Genomic DNA, 14,100 nt, shown 5'->3' with positions numbered 1-14,100 from the left:
TATATTTCCTGACTCTCAGGTACCCATTGTTATTTTGTCCTAATAGGATCTTTGCAGGAGGCACGGGAGAAGTTTTATTAGATCATGTTTTATTGGATTAAGAAAAGGGCATCACCTAAAAGCCGCGGCAATGTGGTATAAACATGCAACTTTTTATCACAAACTTTTTTGTCATTTTGGTAAGCGCTTCAGATGTATGAATACCAACTAATTTCAGCGTGATTGGGTAAGATGCACGTGGCTCAAGGATATTTCTGTGAATGCAGTGCATGTGGGTTTGAGTCCCGCCAGGTGTCATTTTTTTTTATCGCGTACATATATATCTGATGTCTTGTCAAATTATGTATGTTCAATAAAGAATGTTACATTCTCAAATCTTGTGAATTATTCATTGAATAAAAAAAATAGTTTCATATTAAATGATAAAAATAAAGTTGGGAACCCTAACTAACATCAAACTGATTATGATCATGGAAAACATGTGGTAGCTAAACACCAAGGATAAGGGATAACAGGAATTACTGGAGGCTTTCAGTTGGTAAATTTAAAATATGTCTGGTGTGTCAATATAAGAAAATAGTTGATTAATGTGAGGCATTTTTATCCTTGTGCAACAGCCCTAAAATGAATGTCTCTGCAGTGTTTGATGCACACAGTCTCAGTGTAATGTTTGCTAAGAATGAATCTGCAATGTAAAATGACATGCAACTAATTTAATCATAATGTTCGACGAACAACAATATGTTGTAACCCACCAATTTGGATAAATTGACATTTTTGTTTATTTGATCCAGCAAGGAGTTATAGAATACACATCTGTAAAATATCAATTTTGATGAATGGTATTCTTTTAAATAAAATAAAAAAGTTGCTATATGGTGACATTATTGCAATTATTTTTACGAATGCCACAAAAGTGTACAGAATAAACTATTCACAGCTTCATGCATTGCATACAATAATTGTTTGTGCCTCCTGTAAAATTTATGGGTAATGACCACAGAACAGATAATAAATAGAATACCGATAGGCAATATTCAATACGCCGCATGGTGAAGCAGGCTTTTGAATGTGTGAGTGTCCTACGAAAATGAAGCACGCATTATGCACGTGCAATAGTCTGTGTAATACACCAACATTAAATGAGCGTAAATGCATAAACCGAGAGCAGTTTTTAGTATTCGATGTAAAACGTATTCTTAACACGTGTGTAAGTTTAACCCGGATTCTTCCTTACTCGAGTCATTACCTGCTATCGCCTTACCCGTTGTGTATTTCAGTTCCCATTATTTCTGACTTCCCTGGTTATGACATTGTAGTTTATCGAACGATAAGGTAGTCTTTTTTTAGCTTCACTTTTATATTATGATTAGGTATTTAGAATCTGTCCTATAAAGCAAAAAGTAACAGCTTATTATTAAAATAGGAATTTCATTGGGGATGCGGCAGGGGCAAAGTGACAGGCAGAAGGTAATTCTTTATTTTATACATCATCACTGTTCTGGCAGAAGACACTAATTCGAAAAAATGACATTGAGTTATACAAAAACGTTCTTTATTTCAAACTTTATCGTCTGGAAAAACACACTAATTTTTATAAAATATATATTTGCTTAAAAACTGTTTTGTTCAAACGCACTAAATGAAAAATTACGAAATGTTGCCTGGAAATAACTAATTGAGTTAGTGTTTTCTGCCAGAACCATTTTTGCTTTTCACCTTATACTGGCTAGCGACTTAGTGTCTATAGCAATGATACTCAACCTTCTTTTTCTTCGGGCCAAATACATATATTTGTAAAGTAACACGGGCCGCATCACTACTGGTGTGACGAAAAAAATCATGAAACCCCCTTTTTTTACAAATCATTTTTGAGATTTTAAAAATTATGCGTGTTTTTTAAATTAATCGTGTGCAATAGCAACACTCTTATACCAGATCTGATGTGGACCATAATGACGATCCTCTTCAGGTGTCACTATCTGTGCGTCAAAGTCGAAACGAATGATATACGAAATTCCTGATAATAAATGTGTTAATGACATTAATATGGACGAAGCATCTAGAAAATAAAATGACACTCACTTTGTGTCGGGTCTGCCGGATGGCGAAATTCATATTTTAATATCGGTATCCTACGCTCAAATGAACATTCTGCTTGCAAGCGGTCTGGCGACACCGCTGGGTCTGCCCATACAAAATTTATGACTCAGGTTTTGACTCCACCGTTATTATTATGTTACAAAATGCCAATGTGCCTAGTTAAAAATTGTAAAAAAATCTACTAAACACTCCAAGAAAGATGGGATATCACTTTGCATGTGTTAGTATTATTTATAAAATGCCATTTTAAGATATTGATAAATGTTTATTCAATGCAATTGAATGACAGGAACCATTAGACAGTCAGTCGCCTGTGATTCGCTGGGCTCACTTGCGTCTAATCTCCGAGAAGTCGTAAGTAACCGAGAATCTGTTTCTAACGCAATGAGTCATGACACTAATACGCCATTACAATAAAGGTTATATTACTATAAATTCTCGAAGCTTGTATCGCATAATGGAAACGGATACGTCAATGGTCACGTGACATCTACCTATACATCTGTGAATGACTTTCATGCACAATTTCTCGTGCGCGCCGGGTATGAAGTGAGTCGTCCATTTAATATGTCATTGTTCGGGCCGCACATAAAAGCTTAAAGGGCTGCAGGTTGAGTATCACTGGTCTATAGTCTCTCAAACAATATGATCTGAGAGATTGACAGAGCCTGATTAGCAATTATAAATATTGCTTTTAATACAGTCCTTTTATTTAAAAGTTTGTTTAGTAATTCGTCTACCTGAGACGATAGTATACACGAAAAGATATAGCACCATGCCAAGGAGTCGACGTGGCTCTCACTCCTCACATCCTCGATGGGCACCGCAAGCGCGCCTCTGATTCACCTGCACAATATGATATACCTACACGGTCTATTTTGTAATTCGTCTACCTAAGACGATAGCAAGTAATACACGAAAAGTCACGGTAGCAGCACCGGAAGTAGTCGTGAATGCAACTCCTCACTATTTAACTTGGACGCAGTATGACTGTATACTATTTAACGCTGGCCATTGTCTTTAAGAATAGGCATGGTGCGAGGTAGTGTATTGGTTACTTTGGTGTTCATTACATCATTCTTCTTCTTCATAGTAGGAACCTCATGGCCGAAGGTCGTGACTCGTATGGGCTCCACCCCTCTGTATACCCAACTTCGTGTTCGAATTAACTACGAATTCAATATGGGCTTCTACTAACAAAGCTCACGTGACTCTTCTAACATGAGACGCAGTTGTTTCATTAGCTATATATCTACCCGAAGCAATATGAGACCAGGAAAGTCATGTTTCCAGTCGTAGAAGTGGTCATGCTTTTCACGAATCATCATCAACCTGACTACATGCACATGGTTAATTTTCTATTAAGCCACTGCTGAAACACTTTTTCGTAATAATTATGAGAGATGCAATTTATTTTATGATTCGTCTGCAAGAGCCATATGCAGTAACTCAATTGATATTTTCTGGGACAACAAGTGTCTGTAGGTGGATGTATATTTGATGAAATTGTTCGCAAAGTTAAGCTGGTGACATGACCACGAAATGCATGCCTTCAGCCGGCATTTCTTGCGACGATTTTGTGACGTCAGAACTATATCAGTCCGATCGTGAATGTCGATTTTGTGCTGCCTACCTCGACACGAAGCTAAAAGAAACATGTGATAAGTCCCGTAGTACAGTCTGAGCGACTTACAGCCACTCTGAGTGAACTATGGATGATTTCTTTCAGGCAGACCAAATGGTCTTATAAGAAAAATGTAAGTAATTAAATGGTCTAGATGTAAACGATTTACTTGATATCGTTAGCTAAATGTTGTAAACAAATGTTAATTCATAACTAATCAATTTTTGTATTATATAAAATCAAATTTTGTTTTCATGAAAGAATTTGAAATTCCACTCGCGATGTATTTGACGCAGAGCATTGTAAAATACCTTGAATAAATAAAATATGATATCAAATAACGTCGTAATTAAAATCTAATGATTGGATATTGTAGGTAAGTATCGGCTGCGCACACCAAATTTAAATAATAAATTAATATTGTAATAAAGTACGCACGAATTTACTACCTGCTTATGTAAAAAGTAGATAAGAAAATTACAAGAATTGAAAATCTAATAATGTAAGCCTGAGGGCATTATTATTCTGTTAATTTACAAATAAAAATTATTTCTTAGATCCGTCAACTAAGCCCTACAGATCATTTTCAAATTGTAAAAAGTTACTCTAAACAGGTAAATTTCGAACCTTGCAAACCCATACTTGTCGTGGGAATATTATTTAGATCTAAAACTTTATCTTGAGCTTATAGTGCCCCATATGTGTATTTGTATAAATCTGAGTCGTACCTACTCCTTGACGGAGTAAAAATGATGCGAAAGGTACGGACTATAAAAGAAAATACGAGATTGAATTTTGACTCTTCTGGAACGCACGAGCTTCACTCCTCACAGATAAACACGAAATCCGACACTCCCTCGAGGAGCACGACATTGATATACTGCTTATCAATGAAACGTGGCTCAAACCATCCCTTCGATTTAACATACCTAACTACACTATCCACAGGAACGATAGACCAACCAAAGGTGGCGGAACAGCCATCCTCGTAAAATCAAATATCGAGCACTGTTCAATACACTTGCAGCCACCCGCGCGCGTCACTCGTCAGGCTATAGAATCAACCTCGATATAAGTAACCACTAAGAATTACGGCTTAGTTAAATTCACAGCTATTTACATCTCACCTAGGCAGGCTCCCACCAGGTCAGAGTACGATAATCTTCTGGACACCATTAACGATACTCCCACAATAATAGCGGGCGATTTCAACGCCAAGCACCCTGCTTGGAATAACTACAAATCGACACCCCGTGGAGAGTTATTATTACAGTTCACTCAGGACACTCAATTCAATCAGTCATAGCAGCACCTCTCACACCAACTATGTTCCCCGTTAAAGGGAGGCCAAGCATCATAGACTTCGCCATTCTCCGTAATACCAACTTCTTCCCCATTATTCGTACGGTAGACGAATTAAATTCAGATCATAAACCGGTACTAATGTTCCTCGGGGACCCATTAGACCCGCTAGTTATGCCACCGAACAGAACAACTCAAGATATAAAGTATCTTGAGAAGACTTCGGAATTCATTTGGAGGTACACCACACCCTAGCATCAGATCTTACATCCACTACTAAAATAGATACCGCAGTGAGGGACTTGACGACCTCAATACAAGAGGCCGTCAAAGCCGCCTCAACACCAATCAGCCCGGCTGATTTACATAGACTAGATTTACCTAAAGCCACTAGAGTAAAAATCAGAAAAAAAAATAAGAATTAACTAAGGGTAGCGACCCCTACTGGAAGGTCTCTAAGGCCCTGAGAAGGCCAAAATGGCCTATCAACCCCCTGAAAGGACATACTAAGACAGTATACACCACAGAGGAGAAACTCGAGGTATTTGCGGACAGCCTCCAAGGTCAATTCACACCTAACGATATAGATTACACAAACAGACCAATCACTCGTCACGTAAAATCAATTATGGATAGATCCTCCACCCACACCGATTTTACCAACCACTACTCAAGAGGTTGAATATCTAATTAAGCGACTTAAAAATCGCAAAGCGCCCGGCAATGATGGGTGAGTAACCTCACCCTAAAGAAACTACCAGAGAAAGGCATATTAGCCTTCACAAGGATTATCAATGCCTGTTTAGAGTCACAATACTTTCCAGATGACTGGAAATTAGCGGACATCATACTCTTTCCAAAACCAGGAAAAGACCATACCTTACCCGAGAACCACAGACCGATAAGTCTCCTCCCTACGATGAGCAAAATTCTTGAAAGAAAGAATCATAGACTCATAGAAAGAGAAAGAATCATAAACTCCAGACTTCAAATCACTATCTTTGAGAAAAAACTCATTCCGGACGAGCAACATGGATTTAGGGCCGGTCACGCCACTAATCACCAGTTGCTCCGTGTCACAGAATACATAACATACGGTTTTAATCACCACACTTACACTGTTGGCTTATTATAAGATATTGCCGAAGCTTTTGATAAAGTTTGGGTCGAAGGACTCGTAGTTAAGCTCTCAGAAGCAGAAATAGATCAGATGATCTGACGATGCTACTTTTCCAACAATGATAGTTATTCTGAAATTCCCTTTATTAATATATCTTCTACTTGTCATTATTTACACATGTACCTACTGATACCAGGAAGAATGGATGGGGACTCACATGTGGACTGGCAGGATTCTTCGTCAGCGTCACTTCGATTGGGAGGTGCGGACATCATGGGGTATAATTATAGATAACACATATTATTTTGATTTAACCGCCCTGCGCAGGCTGGATTTATTTACACTAAATTATACAACCATTGGTAGCGTTACATTACAGGTTACATTGTAGGTTACAACAGAGAATACACATTATCATTATCACCAGTACTGAGTCTGAAATAGCTGCGGTCTTACTCGAGGCTCTCATCCCCCTGGATGATGACGCCATGAGGATGGCCCGCTTCGAGGCTTCTCTTCCCATAGACACGGAGCACTCATCGTTGCCTTCTGAGCAGGAGATCAACCACATCGTACGCACGTTGATTGCTGGCAAAGCTCCAGGCCCGGACTGCATTGACAATTTACTTGTCAAACGCACATGGGCCATAGCCGCACCAGAGATTACAGTCCTCTTCAGTGACTGCATCAGGAGCGGCACGTTCCCCGACTGCTGGAAGAGGGGCTTACTTAAGGTAATCCCCAAAGCTGGCAGCCGGGAACCGTCAAGCCCCAAAGCCTACCGCCCTCTAACACTTCTGCCCGCTCTGGGCAAAGTGCTGGAGAAGCTACTGTGCCGCAGTATTGAAGCCCACCGGGAGACACACTCGGCGCTTTCCGATAAGCAATTTGGATTCAGAAGAGGCAAGTCAACAGTCGACGCCATAAGGAATGTGATTGCCATTGCTGAAAATTCCCGCCGTAAATACGTCCTAGAAGTTTTCCTGGACATTACAGGTGCGTTTGATAGTGCATCCTGGCCTCTTATACTTCAAAAGCTCTGGCTGAAGAGACTACCAGGAAATTTGTTCGCGTCAATTCAAAGTTATTTCACCAATAGATCGATCGAGTTTCGAGTTGGATCAACCATAATAGAGAGGAACACCAGCATGGGATGTCCCCAGGGCTCAGTCCTCGGGCCCCTTCTCTGGAACGTACTCTTCGACGATCTCCTTAGAATTCCGCTTCCAACCGACTGTACTGTCATCGCCTACGCAGACGATGCGCTGCTGCTGGTCCAGGGCGAAGATTGAGAGCACCATTGGCGAAGCCTTAGCATCAATTGAGGCTTGGGATAGATTAACTAGACTATCATTCGCACCTTCCAAGACAGAAGCCATTTTCCTCAAAGGACCGAGACGACTTAGTTGTTCGAGACCACCCACAGTACGACTAGGCGACAAGAGAGTGAAAGTGTCGAAGATCGTCACCTATCTAGGCGTCAAAATGGACACAATGTTAAATTAAATCCAACAAATAGTAAGGGCTGATTACGAAAATAAATAATAATAGAGCTGGCAATGCCGTAGATTACGACCGTTGAAAAATATTTGCAACGTCGCCGTTTTTCGACAACGCTCTCGTTGAAAGCGAAACACAAGATGGCGGGTAATACGCTGCCAACGGCCAAACAGTAAACACGCACATTTCGTCCTCCGTAAAATAAATTATTAAAAATGTAACTATTATATAATATTAACTTAAATAAACCTCGCCGCTTCCATCACAATTCCGGTGTGTTAATTGTCCACCTCCACATCCCGAATCCAGACGAAAAACCATACAACAATAAAAGTGACAGCGTGCTTCTCACTTTCGAAAATGGAGGGATATGACAGTACCTAGTACCAATGACATTAATATGGACGAAGCATCTGGAAAAAAAAATGGCACTCACTTTTTTGTCGGGTCTGCCGAATGGCACAATCTGTTCTAACGCCATTACAATAAAGCTGATATTGCTATAAATTTTCGATACTTCTTGTCGGGTCTGCCGAACGGGTTCGCTCAAATGAACATTGACACTAGAAACACAGTTCTAACGCCATTATAATAAAGGTCATATTGCTATAAATTCCCGATGCGTGATATCGCATAATGGAAATTGCGTGACGTCTACCTATACATGTGCGAATTTACTTGCTAGTTACTGTATTGAGTGCGTTGTCCATTAATAATCTCATTGCCTAGTACATTATAAAAAGGTGTCAGTATTATTTAATGAAATAAAGGGGGGGGGGAGGCGCCAAGATTAGATTTTTTTTTAAAGGGAGGCGTAGTAACAAAGTTTGGAAACCACAAAATTAATGTATGAAACCGAGAATACCGTAATTCGTCAAAAAAATATTTTTTAATGACTGCATTAATGCATTCGACAAATTCGATTGCATAATTTTTACTTTATCAGCTTTCGGGAATATCTGTGTATATGTATATACATGATTATGAAAGCATAGAAGCATTTATTTTTATAGCCAATGTGTAGTAAATTATCAATTAACACTTTGACTAGATCGCAAGTAAATTTTTTGTGCTCAGCGATCTTCATCCTATTCTTTCGTTCAATATTTTTGCGTGAGGACTGAGCGGCGGATGAAAACATGTGTGCGGACACGCACACCTTATAGGGAACATTAGCCAGGTGCCTCTTTTAGAAAGGCTGAGTAAAGGCTTCACCTTAATATCCAATTCCCGTAGTGTCCAATTATTGCAAACTCAGTAAATAAGCTGTCTGTAATTATAAATTCCGTAATATCCGTTTTTCCATATAGTCAGCCATATCCAATTGTCGCAAACTCAATATAAAATCGCTGACTTAAATATAATAGTTATTTCCTAAATATTTAATTCAACATATTATTTTCATTGTGAGTACGTCAATAAATAGTGGATTGGAAATGCCACTCGATCATAACCTCCAGGTAAAAACAGATCGCACCGCATTGTCAATGTATTTATTATATTATGCATACCGATTGTACCCATGTAAATAGACTCGCTCCTCCATCATCACGGACAACTACCGTCTTTCATTTGCAACACCTATCCACCGCCGAGTGGATTCCTACAATTCTTTATAGAACATTTTGAAAATTTCTTCAGATTTTAAATTCTGAAAGTTATATCAATTATAAATCAAAATATTTTAGTTAACAATGTAGAACAAGGGTGTTTACAAAAAATCATTAATTGATAAGTACGTTATCATTTATTTAATAAAAAATATTAAGGAGTCAATGTACCACTTACATAAACATAGGTGTAATTTATTGATAGCTAAATTAAATTTTTAATGTCAATTGTAATTCTCTACTTTATATTATATTTTATAATTAAAATTATAATTTGTTACTTTCTTGTTACAAAATCGTGTTGATAGTTCGAGTATTATGTTGGACTTATCGCACGATTACCTAGTTTTGTAGGAGTGACAAGGTTGAGAAATAATTAAAATATATTACAATTTAGTAGTTTAGTAACTTGGTTGTTTGTTAATTTTTAATATTATGTTACCTACCAGATAAAACTATGTGATTTCTTCCAAAAGCAGAAAAATAATGGTGGACCGAAGCTTCCGGTAATCGATGCGTGCAATAGGGTGGGTGGCAGAAGCCGAAGGGGAGAATATGAAAGTAGCACATCAGGCAATAAAAGATATCAACAAGATCAAGAGAGATAAGGAAACAATTCAAACCAATACATTAAGACGTAGATAATTTTTAGTCTGATGCTATAGGTATATCTTCATTTTTATGCTTATTATGCACAGACTGATTGGTTTTCGTCAAATCATCCACTCTGTTCCTAAAAATCTGATTTTTTTTTTTCTTGCCATGTTAATATCTGTACCTCAGAGGCAGACGGATGCAACTCCATTTTTGGGGAAAATGATTTTTTTTTAAGAATCGTCATGCCAAAGGCTTTATTTATTAGAGGGAGAGAGATAAAAGTCCTAGTCCAAGATATGCATAGAATAAAGAGTGCCATACCTACCTTAGAGGCAGAAGGATGCAAATCCAATAATCCACTAAGATAAAATTCTCTCAAACCATCTGCAATATGTACTAGACGAGAACCAGCCAGGAGAACGAGCTTTAGAGGAGGATACAGCACTATGGACTATATCCAAGTCATCAGAGAAATCAGAGCGGTAACAGGAATACAAGCTGCCGCTATCCATGGGTTTTATAGACTATGAGAAAGTGTTCGATTCCATAAAGAAATTTTCAATACTCGATGCACTCAGAAATCAAGGAATCCCCGGGCGCTATATAAATATTTTCAATAATATATATAGTAGCGCAACAACATCTCCATAAACCATCGCGCATTTCCTATCAGCAAAGGAGTCCGACAAGGTGATACAATCTCACCTAAACTATTTACAGCTACACTTGAAGACTTATTTAGAGAACTTGACTGGAATGACGCGGGCCCCCATAAATGGAGAATACGTGAGTCATCTGCGCTTTCCCGATGACAATAAATAGTAGTTTGCAAGACTCAGAAGACTTCCAAAGCAGAATGCAGGAACTCGCTGGAGTAAGCAACAAAGTAGGCTTGAAAATAAATGTGTCAAAGAAGAAAGTCATGTTCAACTGCTTTGCGGGCCAAAAAGAGATCCTCATCAATGGCATTCAGCTCGAACAGGTGAAAAACTACATCTATCTGGCACAACAAGTGTCTATAGATGGATATATATTTGATGAAATTGTTCGCAGAGTAAAGCCAGGCTGGAGTGCTTTTGGCCGCCTGAATAATTTCTTCAAAAATGACCTCCCACTGTGCCTAAAGTGCAAAGTGTTCAACCAGTGTGTACTTTCCATAATCACATGCGTGTGAAACATGGACCCTAAGTAAAAGAGAGTTCCAGAAACTTAGAGTAGCACAACGTGGCATGGAAAGGTGCATGCTGGGCATAACGCAAACGGACAAAAAGAAGAATGAGTGGATAAGGGAACATACAAGGATTAATGATGTGATAGAGTTTGCTAAAAACCTCAAATGGAAATGGGCTGGACATATAGGTTGAAGAAAGAGCAATCGTTGGAGAAATTTATTCATCCAGTGGTATCCAAGAGGTACAAAACATCCGCAAGGTGGATCTAAAGGCCGCTGGATCGATGAAATGATAAAGTTCTGCAGAAAAACTTGAAAAAAAACGCAACACACATGGACGAGAGAAGTGGAATCAACTTGGAGATTAGCGAGGCCTTCATCCAGCAGTGAATAGATTCAGGCTGGTGATGATGATGAATACATATTAAAATTTAAAAAAAAAATGTGTTTTGCTTTGTTATATTTATACCTATAAATTTTTTAAACTTATAATTTGTTTTATTTTGGCTAGGTAAATAAGATACAAATCCATATTTAACAAAATATCTTTGAGGCAGAAGGATGCAAATCCACACTACGTTTTTTATTTTATTTTTTTTAGATATAAAATTGTATTATATTTATTCCTTTCTTACATATTCCAGATGTACTTTAATTGAATTAGAATAAAAAAAATAATGATCATTATATGTATATTTTCTTGGAAGTTATGAATATTCGTTTAAAATAAAAATTGTTTTTTGGCTCTCCTGAACAATTGGGTATTTGGCATTTGCATCCGTCTGCCTCTGAGGTACAGATATATATTTTTAAAACGATACATCAGTGAAACGGCAAATAATTTTCAACTATAGGCGCGACGAAATTTTGGACTCGCTGGCATTCGGAGAGCGAACGTCGAGGTGTGAATAAGTCAATTTGTTTTGTGATGGCGACGGGGGTATCAATTCTTAAATCGTGTAAAGATGACTAAAAACGTTACCCATTTACTTGAAAAAGAAAACGTGTCAATGAATATATTATTATTGTTACTAATAGAACAATAAACAGAACATTAAATGGACGCATGTTGGACTTCTCAGAAGGTAAATTAAATGTCTGTTTATTATTTATTCTATTTCTTAAAAAAGTTTTTAAACAATTAGAATGATTTAATATCAATAAAGAAAAATAAATGTCACGGTTTATAGCTTTACGCTCGAACAATGGATGCGTCAGCCAAATATGAACGTCGTAAAACGGATGACGTACGCTGGGTCACTTTGTTAATAGTGCACAGCAGTATGTTTAGTTTTTTAAATCTCATATTATTGATTTAAGTGAACTTATAAAAATAAAATAAACTAACATTGCGTGGGTAATATTTATATAGTAAATCAGCGTTCCTTCGAACTCATATTTATTTCTGATGTATTTATGTCATTAAAAGTATGTTTCTCTTATATTATCGTTCTTATTTATTATTCAGCTACGACCTACTACTCATGTAGTGGCTGTTGTGTTTTTTTTTATTAAATATACACTCACAACACATGCACTTGCCTTTCAACTCTCGGAGATAGACTGAGAATCGCTGGAGTTTCTGCCTAGTGTGTGCAGATGCTCAACCACTAACAGCGAGCACCGATGGCTGCCACAGCTAGTGGACCGAACGCGTCCACTCAAGCGCCTAGTTTGTGAAGCGTTCATTGAAACTCAGAAAAATTAGACCACAGCTGAACGCGTCCACTAGTGGCCGAGCTGTGGCCGTGTTTGGTGGCTGTGTGTGTTGAGGCTCCTAGTCACAACGAGGTCCCGCACCCTAATCCTCTTCGAAATAGTCTCCTTGGAATTGCAGACTTTTCTGGAATGACTCATTAGAATGGATTACACCTGGGTTGTCGAATTCCTGACGTTCTCGTGACTCAAATTGAGTCTCGAGTCAGCCAAAAATCGCTACCAGCCATGTTGAGAGAATAGAGAATTTGATAAACCACGGTAGTGTTGTGTTTGGCTAAGCTTGTCTGAATCTTGCTTCGGCATAAATTTCAACACCCTGGCCAAACCTTTACAATCCAACCAGCGCTGAGAATACGCCCTCACCCACAGGCTGACAGCCGGCGACTGACATTCTACTGCAAGCAAAAAAATCATATATTTTGTGCATAAAGGTACCCTCCACCTTCCCAATGGAGGTGACCCTTTGTGCTTCATTTGTTTCCGCTTGAAAAACAAGTCAGATAAAACCACCCTCATATGCCAGTCTTCATAGGATGAAGAAATATTGAATTTATTAAATAAAAAAAAAAACACTTTCAATATTTGGACGAAATTGTATTTTAGTTTTTTTTGTAATAGGACTTAATATCCTGCAAAGGTAAATAAAACAAAGTAGAATGGAAGACATGGTACAAAATAGCGATTTCTGCAAACATATTACGTACATGATATTATTTTGGAAAAATACTGCATTATTCAATATAAAACAAAACAGAAGAGGCTGTTTTAAACGTTGGGGTTATTACTATTTTACATATAAAAACGCAAGATTAATACTATTTTACGGAATATACTTTTATTACATAGATTGTGTTGTAAAAAAATTTAATAGTACATTCCATTCCAGAAATGGGAATGTCATAGTTGAATTTTAATGCAATTAATATTATTTTGGATATTTTTATTGAAATGAATAGTATTCGGCAGTTGCTAAAATAGTTTTATGTTACATAATATTATAACAGGCTTATTAGAATTATTGGCAATCAAATATTTGTAGTTAGTCTATTCATCAAATTGTGTCTATTCACTTATTGCAAGCAGTACGAAACAGCAAAATATGTTATTTCATCAGAGTCACGAATCGAATTTTGTCACGTCGCCTACCGAGTAATTTTACTATTTACTTCACATGCCTCATAAGCATTTTTATAGAAAAATATTTGAATAATCTAATTACTGAAATTTGAGCTTCATGAGATGTTATCATTGACAAGTTTCCCTTGTAATTTTGTAATAAGAAAGCATTATATTCTCATAAACAATACAAATACTTAAAAACTGTTTTATGACAAAAGTAATACAGCATGGTTTT

This window comes from Rhyacophila brunnea, unplaced genomic scaffold (genome assembly GCF_057557595.1).
Source record: "Rhyacophila brunnea isolate RB1 unplaced genomic scaffold, BYU_Rbru_1.0 scaffold_14, whole genome shotgun sequence".
In the NCBI taxonomy this organism is placed as follows: domain Eukaryota; kingdom Metazoa; phylum Arthropoda; class Insecta; order Trichoptera; family Rhyacophilidae; genus Rhyacophila; species Rhyacophila brunnea.
The sequence above is the reverse complement of the archived record's forward strand: the minus strand, read 5'-3'. Positions refer to the sequence as shown.